This window comes from Podarcis cretensis (genome assembly GCF_951804945.1).
Source record: "Podarcis cretensis genome assembly, chromosome: 6".
NCBI classification, from domain to species: domain Eukaryota; kingdom Metazoa; phylum Chordata; class Lepidosauria; order Squamata; family Lacertidae; genus Podarcis; species Podarcis cretensis.
In genome coordinates, this window is record NC_137175.1 from 15,547,628 (window position 1) to 15,560,824 (window position 13,197).

At 46.1% G+C, this 13,197-nt stretch overlaps 1 protein-coding gene across 1 annotated transcript in view; it reads right to left on the reverse strand.

Moving 5' to 3' along the window:
- The window catches only part of RBM38 (RNA binding motif protein 38), a 32,178-nt gene that overhangs the window by 10,647 nt on the left and 8,334 nt on the right, over positions 1-13,197 (reverse strand). The gene's annotated exons all lie outside the window — the stretch shown is intronic.

The window sequence follows — 13,197 nt, forward strand, 5'->3', positions numbered from 1 at the left end:
TTATCAGCTAAAGGAAGCACACACCAAGTACTATGGGATGAAGTTATCTCCTGGCTGCGTTTCTGCATATAAAACATTTTCTTTTTCTAAAACTGAAAGATTTAAAAAACTGTTGTATTTATTTAGAAGGGGGAAGAGAAAGAGGGATAAAGATTTAACAACTCAAGTCAAAAACATTTGCTGTTCCATTTAAACTGTAAGGGAATCCAAAACAAGGCCCGAATAATTTTATCTTAATGCCAGAAGGAAACTTCATCGGAAACGTGATTATAAAAATATCAATCAAGTGATCCTCAAGCTGTCATCACACATCAAATTCACCCTGTGAATGGCAACTCATGAGCTGCTTCATGGCATTACTGATTAATCACTGGCTGAAACCACAAACACTCGGGAAACACAGCAAAGAGAACTTGGTCAAACCTAAAATTAGAACCACTGACGTTTCTTGCAGAGAGTTGTGTCGGGTGTCGCTTGGTACCTTGGGCCCAAGACAGGCGGAGAAAGGATCGCGGTCAGGATCGAGGTGCTATCCTAGCTACGTGGCACAACGCCACAACCAACATTAACGAGACACAAGGCAAAACACAGAAAAGGTTATATGCAGATCTACGGGAGGCAAAAGGACAGATATATAAAAGCAAGCAGACTGCATCTAGTGTCAACTCGAGAGCGGTTAATGTTACAGCCACTTCAACCCACGCCTAAAAATGACCCCGCTGAATGAGGCCAAAATGCAACTACGTACTCTCTTTTTAAGACCCTAGGCTCTTCCAACTAAAGATGGCTATTTAAAAAGTCCTTTGGCTGGCAATTTCCTAGATTTTCAAAGCATTTTGTTTCGTTACTGCTAACCCTAGGTATTGTTTACTGTTGTGACTATTATGCTAATATACATAAACTTTTTAAAATAAATAAATAAATAAGCATGAATAGATACAGGCTGGCTCCAGCACTCCTCCTAAATGGACCAGAAGGTGCCTGTTTAAATTCATAACATCTTGAAGTCGGCCTGAGAGGGGGACTCCCTGCCTGAAATCTTGGACAGACTATTTAGGTGAACACCAAGTGACAGTTAACGTGGTAAGAATTTACCTTCTACAACACCTGTTTGTTGCCCAGGTGACAGAGCAGCTTTTAAATAAAACACGGAACCAAGCGCATTACAGTAAACTTCAGCAGATCCAGTTAAGGACCTGGAGTTTATTGGAGACTATTGCAATAGGACAGAGCTCAACTTAACGAAGTTGTTCTAGCCGAATGGCCGCTTAAGGTCTGCTGCCACAAGGGTTTATAGGCCCTAACCAGCCTCGGCCCAGTATACCTGAAGGAGCATCTCCACCCCCATCGTTCTGCCCGGACACTGAGGTCCAGCTCGGTTCCCTCACTGTGAGAAGTGAAGTTACAGGGAACCAGGCAGAGGGCCTTCTTGGTAGTGGCACCCGCCCTGTGGAAAGCCCTCCCATCAGATGTCAAAGAATAAACAACTATCTGACTTTTAGAAGACATCTGAAGGCAGCCCTGTTCAGGGAAGCTTTTAATATTTGATGAATCGTTGTATTTTAATATTCTGCTGGAAGCTGCCCAGAGTGGCTGGGGAAACCCAGTCAGATGGGCGGGGCATTAATAATAATAATAATAATAATCCTCACCAGCCCCACTTTGCGCCCGCTCTAGAAATGTATATACAACTTGTCGGAAATCAAGCCTTTATCAGGAGAAACTGGCAACTCTCCCAGGCACCCAGCATGATTCCCTGTTGACCTCCCTGGCTGCATTCCCCAGCACGATCCAGGCTAGGTCGCAATAGGCGATCCTTCTCAGCGTGAGAAGAACACACCCCTCTTTCCTGCCCCCCCCCCCGGGCAGGGGAAAGAGATAGACAGAAACGTATTTACATGCCTTTATTTCTGTCATTGCAGCATTACAAAAAACATGACTGCTCTCTTCAAACTCCAGCAGTCAAGTGACAAAAACTTCCTGGACAGGAACAAACGGAAGAGCTCATATTACACTCTGAGCTAATTCCGGTGCTTGGCACTGCGAACTGACTGTCCCTCTGATTCCCACGGGCAGTCCCAACATTCCCATCATGTTTACTTTTCAAGCTAGCACTTTGCAGCTGCACTGCATCCATATCGTAACACAACTTACTCAAATTAAACACCTGCAAGCAGTTTACAGCAAAGGTAGTAGAATAGGCTGTGGTGTGTGCTTGGTCATGGGATTTGTGTGTCCACAACAGTTTACCCAGTTTGCTTTGGGGGGGGGGAAGGCTGCCCTAAGCACTAGAACTCCCCCACCAGCTTCAGCAGCAATATAGATTACTAGGGTACACGTAATACACACAACTTTTATTTCTTAACAACAGCTTCCTAACAGTAGGAAAGTGTAAAAGAGGTGGTAATGCAAAGTAGGAAGACAATCAACCCCCTATCTTAGCTGGAAGAAGAAGAACAAAGAGAGACCTTTTGCAACTCAAGCTAAGCAGATCCAGAGCCTTGTTGCTAGATCTGATCTGGCCACTGCCACAACCAGCAACCCCACAAAGCTGGAAGAAACAAAAATATTTATGGGCAGGCGCACAAAACAGGTTGTCAGGCAAAAGAGCTGAAGATACAATCTCCCTGTGTGGTGGGTGGGGGAGGGAATTTACATGAGGACAACAGAGAAAATCTTTTCAGCCTCTGCATCTGCCAAGCTGTAGAAAGAAAGAAAATTACTCATAGTCTCTTTCACACAAAACAAGTAAAAGGCATTAGATTAGAAGGAAAACCTGCTTTTGCTTCTACAGATTGGAAGAACTGGGCATGCTTAGCTATGAATCTGTTGACTAAGCCAATCCGTCAAGTTCCAATATCTCATGTCCGGGATTCCAATGACGGAAAACTTTTTGTGTCCGGATTTTTACTTCTTGAAATATGGCAACCCTAATATAGCAGAAGGACGCGGGTGGCGCTGTGGTCTAAACCACTGAGCCTAGGGCTTGCCGGTTGGAAGGTCAGCGGTTCGAATCCCGTGACTGGACTTAACTGTCAGGGGTCCTTTACCTTTACCTTTTTTAATATAACAGAAATGAGTAAGCGGTCTTTAAACAAAGAAAGGGGTTTCAAACATAGTCCTGGGGTTTTCTACGAGATTATCAGGGTTCCTCTAGTGAAAAAAATCAAATTGCAGCAAAAGAAATCAATAATGAAACCTGCCCTGAAAGATAGCTTGCCCACAACTGCTCTTCCATTGCAATCCAGAATTGCAAGAGTGTAAAGTGACAGATGTGGGGATTATTGGACTGGTGTTTCTCTCCAAGATCATAACTTTCCTTTTACGCTGCATTACCTGTTGCATTATGGAACTCTGGCTTTTTGATCAACATGCATCCATGTCATGCTAAATTCTAAACAGCAGGAAAGAACCATATGCCAGGATACTACCCCCCCCCCAAAAAAAAATTCATCACATTTAATTACACTGCAAAACTCCTGTGATTTTCTGAGTTAACAAGGTTGCGAATGGTTGTCCCGCCCACCCTTGGAAACACAGAAATTAGTGCTGAACTGCCACTAGAGTCCTCTGGTTTTCCAGAAGCTACTCTTAATGCTACGTGGAAGATCACACAGGAAAAACCCTGAAAATATCAGGTGGAGAAAATGGAATAAGGCGCTGTCTGAATGCAGCCATTTTCACATATTCTGGTGGGTTGTGTTTCACAAAAGGCAAGTGGGGTGCGTGTGTGTGTCTGGGGCAGATTGGAGTCATGATGCCAGGGGGCAGGAAGATGGGGCTGTTTCAATTCTTTGCCATTGCAGCAGCTAAATCTGTTAACTATTATTTTCCACAAAAACAACAGTACTGCAGGGAGGGAGGAAAGAGAAATGAATATTTAGGTTTTTCTTTCACTTTTCATATCAGCAGGGCTGAACTAAATAACTCTGATCACAAGGGTTACCACCAGCACAATGCAACTTCCCCTCTCTCCTACCATCCCCAAATCTGCCCCAGAGGGTTGAGGGAACCCCCAGAACAGATTTGGGGAGTACATGGGGAAAAGGTTCCATTCCCCAAGGAGAAATCCTTACAACATATAGCATCTCTGTAAGTTTCTAAAGCTACTTCTTTCGTCGTTTTAAGGCAAGGGGAAAACAGTAACATCAGCTTGAAACCCAGACGAATCCTCTCTGGAGACAACTCCACATTGAGTCTGACCAAACTGCGGGAGGCAGTGGAAGACAGGAGTGCCTGGCGTGCTCTGGTCCAGGGGGTCACGAAGAGTCAGACACGACTAAACGACTAAACAACAACATGGTAATGCTTTACTTGTGTTAACTTCCCATGTTAGATCACCAGCTAAATGGGCCTTTGGAAACAGGACTGGGGAAGGCCTCTGCCCAAGACCCTAAAGAACTTCTTCCTAGACAGAACAGGTCTAAACAGAAGCAGCTCACCAGGTGGTATGGAGCTGCTACACTAATTTCCCAGAAGGCAAGTCACTTTTGCTTTCCAGGAGGAAGAGGCAGCCCAGTGCAAACTCACGAGCAGAGCCAATGCAGGACTCCTGCCAGTGCATTAGCACTGCGTCAACCTCCCGTGTTCTTCTTCCTCCTAATAAGCAACAGCAACCCACCTGCTGCAGAGTATGTGTAATGGCTCTTTCCTGCCCAGTCAGCGGCTTCTGGGTCTAAATGGGCCACCAGTTCCAATTCAATAGGACACAGCTTCATGTGTTTCTTTCCAAACTACTGTAACACTTAAGTACAAACCAAAGCAGGGCAGAGGACAGTCACCCCATATGAAACAAGTGTCCACCCTACGCACAACACACCCGACAGGGGATGACCAAAAGTACTGGGCAAGGTAATCCATCAGAACTTTGTAGTTCCCCAGGACACAGATTGCTCTAGTCCTTAAATCCAATATCTGCTAAATACATATAAAATTGAGGACAGACATACATCCTGTCCTACCAAGTCCCGGCCTCCTCTTAAAAGTTATGTGAAACAGCTTGAAGCTCACGCTGTTCAGATTGTCAATGACAGAGTTTCTTCCTAGCCAAGAACCTGGCTGCTGCTTTCCCCTTCTTTTCTATCAAAGGAACAGGAGCTACATTGCAGCTTGCAAATTACTGCAAATGCATCCATGGAAACAGGAACGCTGTACAGGAACATTTACGCTACAATATAGGTTCCAATTTGAGTCCTTACTTTACGTAGTGCTCAGGATAATGAAGCGGCCAGCCTTAAATCGCCTGAAACGCATTTTCATAGGATTCTGTAGCTATTAATGGCCCATGGTTCCTCCTCACCACTGCAAACATCCTTCAGAAGGATATTCCGCAGTGAAGAAAAACTGCTGTGATGGAACAAACGATATCCCTTTTAAGTTATCCTGGCCTTCTTCCTCTGACCTCCATGTATACATCAGGTTCCTTCCATCTTACGCTGAGCTAAGCCAACAGATAGTCACCTAATGACCTTCTTCTTTTTTTCTTCACGGAGAAGCAGCTTAAATTACCAGTAAGTTAGTCCCTTTCACCTTACTTGCAGCTCTTTCCTGCAATGTGTCCTGAATATTGCAGCTGAACTCTGAATTTGGCCCAGAAACTAAATGCCTGTATGACTGAAAGGAAGAAAAAACCAGAATGCGGCAGCAAGACTTAATTCAGGTTTGCTTTCTTCAACCAGCTCCCTGCCCTCTCCACCATGTGAACGTTGTCACACAAGGAGGATTACTCACCAAGCCTGAATTGTACCAGCTCCAATGGCCAAGGCTGGTGCTGATCAAGCAAAATGCTAAAAACCCCAAGCGTTAACACGTCAGGGAGCCACAAAAGTTAGAAACTGAGTTCTGTTTGTTTGATTTAAGCTAGGAATCGAAGGATGATGAACTGTGCTTAGATTTCCTCCCACGACACTGGGAGCCTGGTTAAGGCACAGAAATGTCAAGGACGAGCTATACCATCTTGGCTGTGAGTCCGGGAAGACCTGTTCCCTGCCTTAAAGGCATTTTTCATAGCATCAGAGAGTTGGAAGGGACCCAAGGGTCATCTAGTCTGACCCCTGCAATGCAGGAATCTCAGCTAAAGCATCCATGACAGATGGCCATCCAACCTCTGCTTGAAAACCTCCAAGGAAGGAGAGTCCACCTTCTGAGGGAGTCTGTTCCACTGCCCAACAGTTCTTACCGTCAGAAAGCTTTCCCTCATGTTTAGTTGGAATCTCCTTTCTTGTAACTTGAAGCCACTGGTTTGAGTCCTACCCTTCTAGCTATTCTGGGAGAACAGGGCCCTGATTGACTCCAGCTACAAAAGCTGAGGCTGCTGAAAAGACTCTTGGGCTGGGGTATTGTTTTAGGGAGGTTTTGCTGGGGGGGGTTGTTGTTGCCGTGATTAATTTTAATTTTTGCATCTTTAATTAATCTTAATATGATTTATGGTTCCCTTATTGTTCATGACAACTTTCGCTACGTTTGCAATTGTTCACTGTATTTCCTTACACCTGTATCGGTGGCCTAAACGAGCCTGCAGCATCCTTGTAATCCTTCTCAACAGCCCTATGGGCTAAGGCTGCAGGACAGTGAAACGCTCTTGGTGACGTTGCCTGGTAGCCTTCTGCAACCTGGTGCCCTCCAGATGTTTTGGATTATGAGCCCACCAACCCAGATTGGAATGGCTCCCTGAAACACTGGGAGGGCACCAGATCGGAGGAGGATTTTTGTAGCCAGACTCTCTCTATAGAACATGTTGTCTCCAGTTGGGAATTTAAACTCTGGTTTCTCAATCTGAGCTCAAAAGTCCTACCTACAAGAGCACTCTAACTCCCAGCCAAACATCTCCATATGCAGGAATTTTGAGGGGGGATGTATCCGTGTTACATTTGGTACTAATATATAGAGACTCAGAAAGTACAAGCTGAACCCGAAGAGCCAATACGTGCCGAAATCTGTACTTTCCACCACAAAAAAAGCTATAGAAAGGAATCTGTTCCCGCTCCATGAAGTTCCTCCTTCCAAGAGAAGCTTTGCTCAGAATACGGGGGAAGAGGAATCAGGACACTGTTACAGGCCTTATGTTGTGATGGGTAGACAAGTGATCCTCTACAGAGGGGTAGTAACTCAACTGACTGGTCCAGATGTTTACTACAGATTCTGATGTGGCAAGGGAGGGGAATACCCAAGCATCCTAAATCACACCTGACTTGCAGCATGTACATGTGGACAGCTGTATTATATGCGCATCATATGTTTCTTCCCCCTCAAAGGGGTGGGGCAGGAAGAGTCACATGGTTCAATTCCCCACATACATGGGCATCTACCTACAGTAGCCAGGCACTGCCATGGGTCCAGTTGAAACTATGTGGAGATTTCTGGGCGCCAGGCTGGCGACTAACAGTTTAAAAACTTCTGCCTTAGTCCACAGTTAGGTAATACTATTTCCACTGGGTGTGTTTCTCTTTGCATACTGGGACAAGTGAATTGTTGTAAGGACAAGCTACAGTCAAGCTATGTAGTTGAGACCGTAGAATCACAGAATCATAGCACTGTAAGGGACCTCGGGGGTCATCCAGTCCAACCCCCTGGTGAATAGAAATTCCGTTGTGGCAACCGTAACCTAGGTTTAAGGTGCCATTTGGCGCCTAGCTTATATACAGTGGTACCTCGGGTTAAGTACTTAATTCATTCTGGAGGTCTGTTCTTAACCTGAAACTGTTCTTAACCTGAAGCACCACTTTAGCTAATGGGGCCTCCCGCTGCTGCTGCGCCGCCAGAGCACATTTCTGTTCTCATCCTGAAGCAAAGTTCTTAACCCGAGGTACTATTTCTGGGTTAGCGGAGTCTGTAATCTGAAGCGTATGTAACCTGAGGCAACTGTAACCCGAGGTACCACTGTACCTAAGTTCATAACACTGTCTACATAAGACCCACCCACTCAAATAATATCAGGCAAGAATCTGAAACAGACCAGGATCTATCACATGTTCAGGAAGCACTCTGCAGGTACCCATTTAGGAACTCTCCCTGTTAGCATTAAACCACACCAACAACTAGACCTCTCAACATCTTGAAATTACAGCATGAACAATTCTTTAGAAGATTCGGCAGCTCTACGTGTCTCATTGTAAGACACTCTAGGAGAAAAGTCACTCTGTTGTTCCATTTGCTTTACCTTTCCAGACAACCCTCCCATCCTCAAGCTCTTCTCTACAATCCAGTAGACTGGAATACAAGCAGCTGCCTTAATACCAAGTCCAACTATTTCTCTACTATTTGTATTCCACTGCTATTCCAACTGGCAGCGGCACTCTAGGGTTTCAGAGAGAGGGGGTCAGGCTACGTTGGATTCCTTTTAACCGGAGGTGGCAGAATTTGAATCTGGGACCTTCCTACTTGCGAAGCAGGTGCCTTGCCACAGAGCTAGGCCCTTTCCCCAACTTCCCCCCCCCCCAATCTCTTTTACTAACTACAGGCAGAGAGAGAGAGAAACTTCACATCTGCTGCACTTCAAAGAGAGAACTTCTAGTTCTCATGAGACCTGCAATAAAAATTTCAACACTGCTAACTGCAGGGTCTGTTGTCTGTGGTTACCGCAACAACATTTCCCTCAACCACCCCCAGGAACGTCTCCCGAAGTAATAAATGAATTGCCACAAGCATTTCTGCCAGGGAAGGAGAGAAATCCAGAGAGTCGCTCTGGTCAAAACCTTTCCCGTGAAGCCCTAAAACCAGTCTGCGTACACACCATGCATTTAAAGCACACCCACCCGCTCAGAATCCTTGGAACTGCAATCTCCCCCTCAGATCTATGATTCCAAGAACTTTCACCAAGTACAGCTCTCAGAATTATTATTATTTAATGTACAAGGTGGAATTTAGTGTCACACTATTACAAACATTCCATCTGAACAAGCAACAGAAAGAACAATCCCCAGCTTTCCTCCCCCTGCTGTATGCTGTTCTGGGTTTCCCCCCAAACTCCTCCTTGAGCTATGTTGGGGGTCAAAAGGGGAGAAGGGGGGAAGCCCCATTCCGCAAGTGGAAGTCCTTGCACAGGACAGGGCTTCTGCACTTCTGCCCATGGTGTCTACACAGCCCAAGAACTTGACATGTTGAATAAGGTAAAGGTAAAGGGACCCCTGACCATTAGGTCCAGTCATGGCCGACTCTGGGGTTGCGGCGCTCATCTTGCTTTATTTGCCGAGGGAGCCGATGTACAGCTTCCGGGTCATGTGGCCAGCATGACTAAGCCACTTCTGGCAAACCAGAGCAGTGCACGGAAATGCCGTTTATCTTCCCACCGGTGTGGTACCTATTTATCTACTTGCACTGCATGCTTTCGAACTGCTAGGTTGGCAGGAGCAGGGACCGAGCAACGGGAGCTCACCCCCTCATGGGGATTCGAACCGCTGACCTTCTGATCGGCAAGTCCTAGGCTCTGTTGTCTAACCCACAGCGCCACCTGCGTCCCTGACATGTTGGATACTGACCCACAAAAGAGATTTAAGCCCTACTATTTCAGTTGCAATGGATCCTGTCCGTCCATCCCCCATCGCCTCCACACACAATGAAGTCGGAGGATGTAACACTCCAGGGCACAGCTTGTAACAGATCAAGTTTGAATCACTCCCAGAAAATATCAGGGGCCACAAACACTACCATTTTAGTTCTTTCTTCCAAAGGCGTCTGAAGCCTTGGGTGCTCAAGGAACGCTGGATCCAGCACTGAAACTTTCTTTGCCTATTGTTCCAGCAGGACAATAATAGAGGCAGCTGCCAAACATGTGTTGCCCAGGAGAACTTCCCAAGGCTCTGCTTAGGAGCAAGGCTACAGTGCTAACCAAGATCACTTGGGCAAACGTCTCTGCGTCTTGCCAGCCTACATCTCCCGCGATTGAATCACTGCTGGAGCAGAATGCAGCGAAATTCTTGTTTAGCGATGCTTACAAACAAGATATAGGCATGCATATCTCTCTCCCTGCTTCCCTGCCTCTCTTGGCCTCCCAGTTCCCGTCTCTTGGCAACCAACAAATAATTTCTGACATTCATTGCCATATATACACCGCATGCAACCCCAATGGTTTCTCGGCTGACAAAATCCGGTGCCCAAGAACTGGAACGCTGACTGCTTAGATTGCACGACACACATGCATGAAGAGTCCCATATTCCATAGTGCATGAAGACAAAGCACACAAGAGTTGGAAAAAGCTTTCACCCACACACCAGCTTTTCCACATACATAAGGTAAAGGTAAAGGGACCCCTAACCATTAGGTCCAGTCGCAGACGTCTCTGGGGTTGTGGCGCTCATCTCGCTTTACTGGCCAAGGAAGCCGGCGTACAGCTTCCGGGTCATGTGGCCAGCATGACTAAGCTGTTTTACCTTCCTGCCGGAGTGGTACCTATTTATCTACTTGCACTTTGATGTGCTTTCGAACTGCTAGGGTGGCAAGAGCAGGGACCGAGCAACGGGAGCTCACCCTGTCACGGGGATTCCAACCCCGTCCTAGGCTCTGTGGTTTAACCCACAGCGCCACCCATGTCCACATACATAGCTAAATGTGAACAGATATCTCCACATTTTGCACAGATACGAGGAAATCTGGTCCATCTAGTCTAGCCTTCTGTTTCCAAGTGAAGGCATCCAGAAGCTCACAAGGTAGGCATAAAGACAACAACCATCCCATGTCTGTGCCTACCATAGGCATTCCAAGGTATACTGCTCCTGTATGTGGAGGTCTGATTGAACTGTCAGGATGAATGTGAACTGTAGACCTCTTCACTTATATGCACTGAGTACACAGACATGTGCAATGATGGCAAGGGTCAGTTTCTAGCCTCCTTGTTTGATAAGTCCATTAGAAGATTAAGACTACTTTGACGTACGTTTCCTCCTCTTATTACGCTAGGTAAAGGTAAAGGGACCCCTGACCATTAGGTCCAGTTGTGACCGACTCTGGGGTGGCGGCGTTCATCTCACTTTATTGGCTGAAGGAGCCGGCGTCATGTGGCCAGCATGACTAAGCCACATCTGGCGACCATGGAAACGCCATTTACCTTCCCGCCGGAGTGGTACCTATTAATCTACTTGCACTTTGACGTGCTTTCGAACTGCTAGGTTGGCAGGAGCAGGGACCGAGCAACGGGAGCTCACCCCGTGGCGAGGATTCGAACCGCCGACCTTCTGATCGGCAAGTTCTAGGCTCTGTGGTTTAACCCACAGCGCCACCCGCGTCCCTAGTGCAGATTTACATGACTGCAAAATTCAGTATTTGGAGAGTGCGGTGGGGAAGCTGCGCAGAGTCTACTTCTCAGATCAGTTCTGCGAATGCACATCTAGGCCATCTGCAGGTAAATGCAGTCGGGAAATGCTTCAGCTCAGAAAATGCCACACTGAATTCAACAGGGTTCATGCTATCACCACCCTCAACAACCCCTTCCCCAAACCGAGCCTTAAAGAAAAAGTAGAAACCCACACACAACCCCATGCTCTTTTTCCCCTGAGCTATTAAGAACAAGAGCAAATATTCCTTATTTGAAGACAGCGCCCTACACTTGTGCACCCAAAATGGGCATTTGAATGTGAAAAAAGCAATTTGTTTCAACAACACACACAGAGGTGGTGAAGTCGCTATTGTGACAACACGACCTCTCACACCAATAAATCTTTAACATCAATGCAGCTGGCAAAACCCAGAGCAGGAAGGCTTCCTTGTGGGGGTGGGGAGGTTTGGGGGGGAAAGCATCAAATTTGCAGAGGACAGGGGAAAAAAGATTAAATATTAATTATTCTTGGCAAAGAAAAAGAGACAATGCATTGTCCCATAAAACCAGAAGCCTTCCCAAGGTCACACACACACACACACACACACCAGCACCCAACATGCACTTTCTGAAAAACACAGTGCTGAAAAAAGAAAAAAAGAAAAAGGAATGGCATCAATCATTAAACAGTTAAATGAAGGTAGTATGACAGTTGCTATTGTTCTCTAGCCGCACACTTGTCTTTTCCAGAGCAGCTGCCAGATCCTATTAGATGCATAAAAAGAGGATGTTCTGGACCGGGGAGGAATGGGATATGCTATTGAAAACAGCAGACAATGGCTTGCTTCTGTAGGCTCCTCAAGCCCCGTATAACATCTGTCCAGAATCAATTTCTGACCTAATGTTCCTTTCATTGACTATTAAGACTTTGCAGCTTGTCTTCTGGGCCAGGAGTGTTACCCAAAGCACAAAGCAATGAGGCAACTACATGCAGCAAATTCAAATTAATGCTATGCAAAAATAAAAACCCACAAAAAAAAAGACCTTGCTTAGGTTGTACGAAGTTTATGCAGCATGAGGGCATTCACAAACCCAGAAATGCCATGCTCCTGCACAGCCCCCATTCATTTCAGCAGAGCCTGTGCAAGAGAATTTCCCAGTGCAATGTATCCCATGGGGGAATTAAAGATTGGAGAAACGTACTATGGAATGGCTTCCGACTCTTCGGATAGGACAAAGGGACTGAAGAAATGGGATACATTGGTACCTTGGTACTCAAACAGCTTGGCTCCTGAACAAATCGGCTCCTGAACGCCGCAAACCTGGAAGTAAGTGTTCCGGTTTGTGCATGTTTTTTGGAAGCTCCTGCAGCCAATTGGAAGCCGCGGCTTGATTTTATAACGGTTTCGGGAGTCGAATGGGCTTTTGGAATGGATTAAGTTCAAGAACCAAGGTACCACTGTATTCTCAAGAGTTTTGTGTACCCATCAGTAGAGCAGGTAACAGGATTATGGCCATGGTCCGCAGAAAGACACTGTAGTCGTATCTTCTGTCACCCTCCAGCACACAAGCTCACGTAAGATGATCAAGCAAAGGGAGACGGCTTGAGGCTCATGGGTGCTGCGCACACACCTCCCTTCTCCTGAACAACTCTGGGGCACCCTGAGAGGTGAAGCGGGGAGGTGAAACTTAAGGGAGAAGAAAGGCTCTGCTGAGCCCCTTGCAACCCAAGGAAAAAGGGCCATTTCCAAAGATTATAATTTGCTGATGGCAAATGCAACGCCCATGAAAATAAACCAAAAGGGGTGATCCAAACACAAAGATTAAAAAGCTTTGCCGTAGATTTCCAGGAGGTTTTGCTGCAACATAGGAGTTTATTTCCCTTCTTCAAGACGATTTGCTAGTTTTACCTTTAAGTTGCTAATGAAATTTATAAGAAGCAACAGAA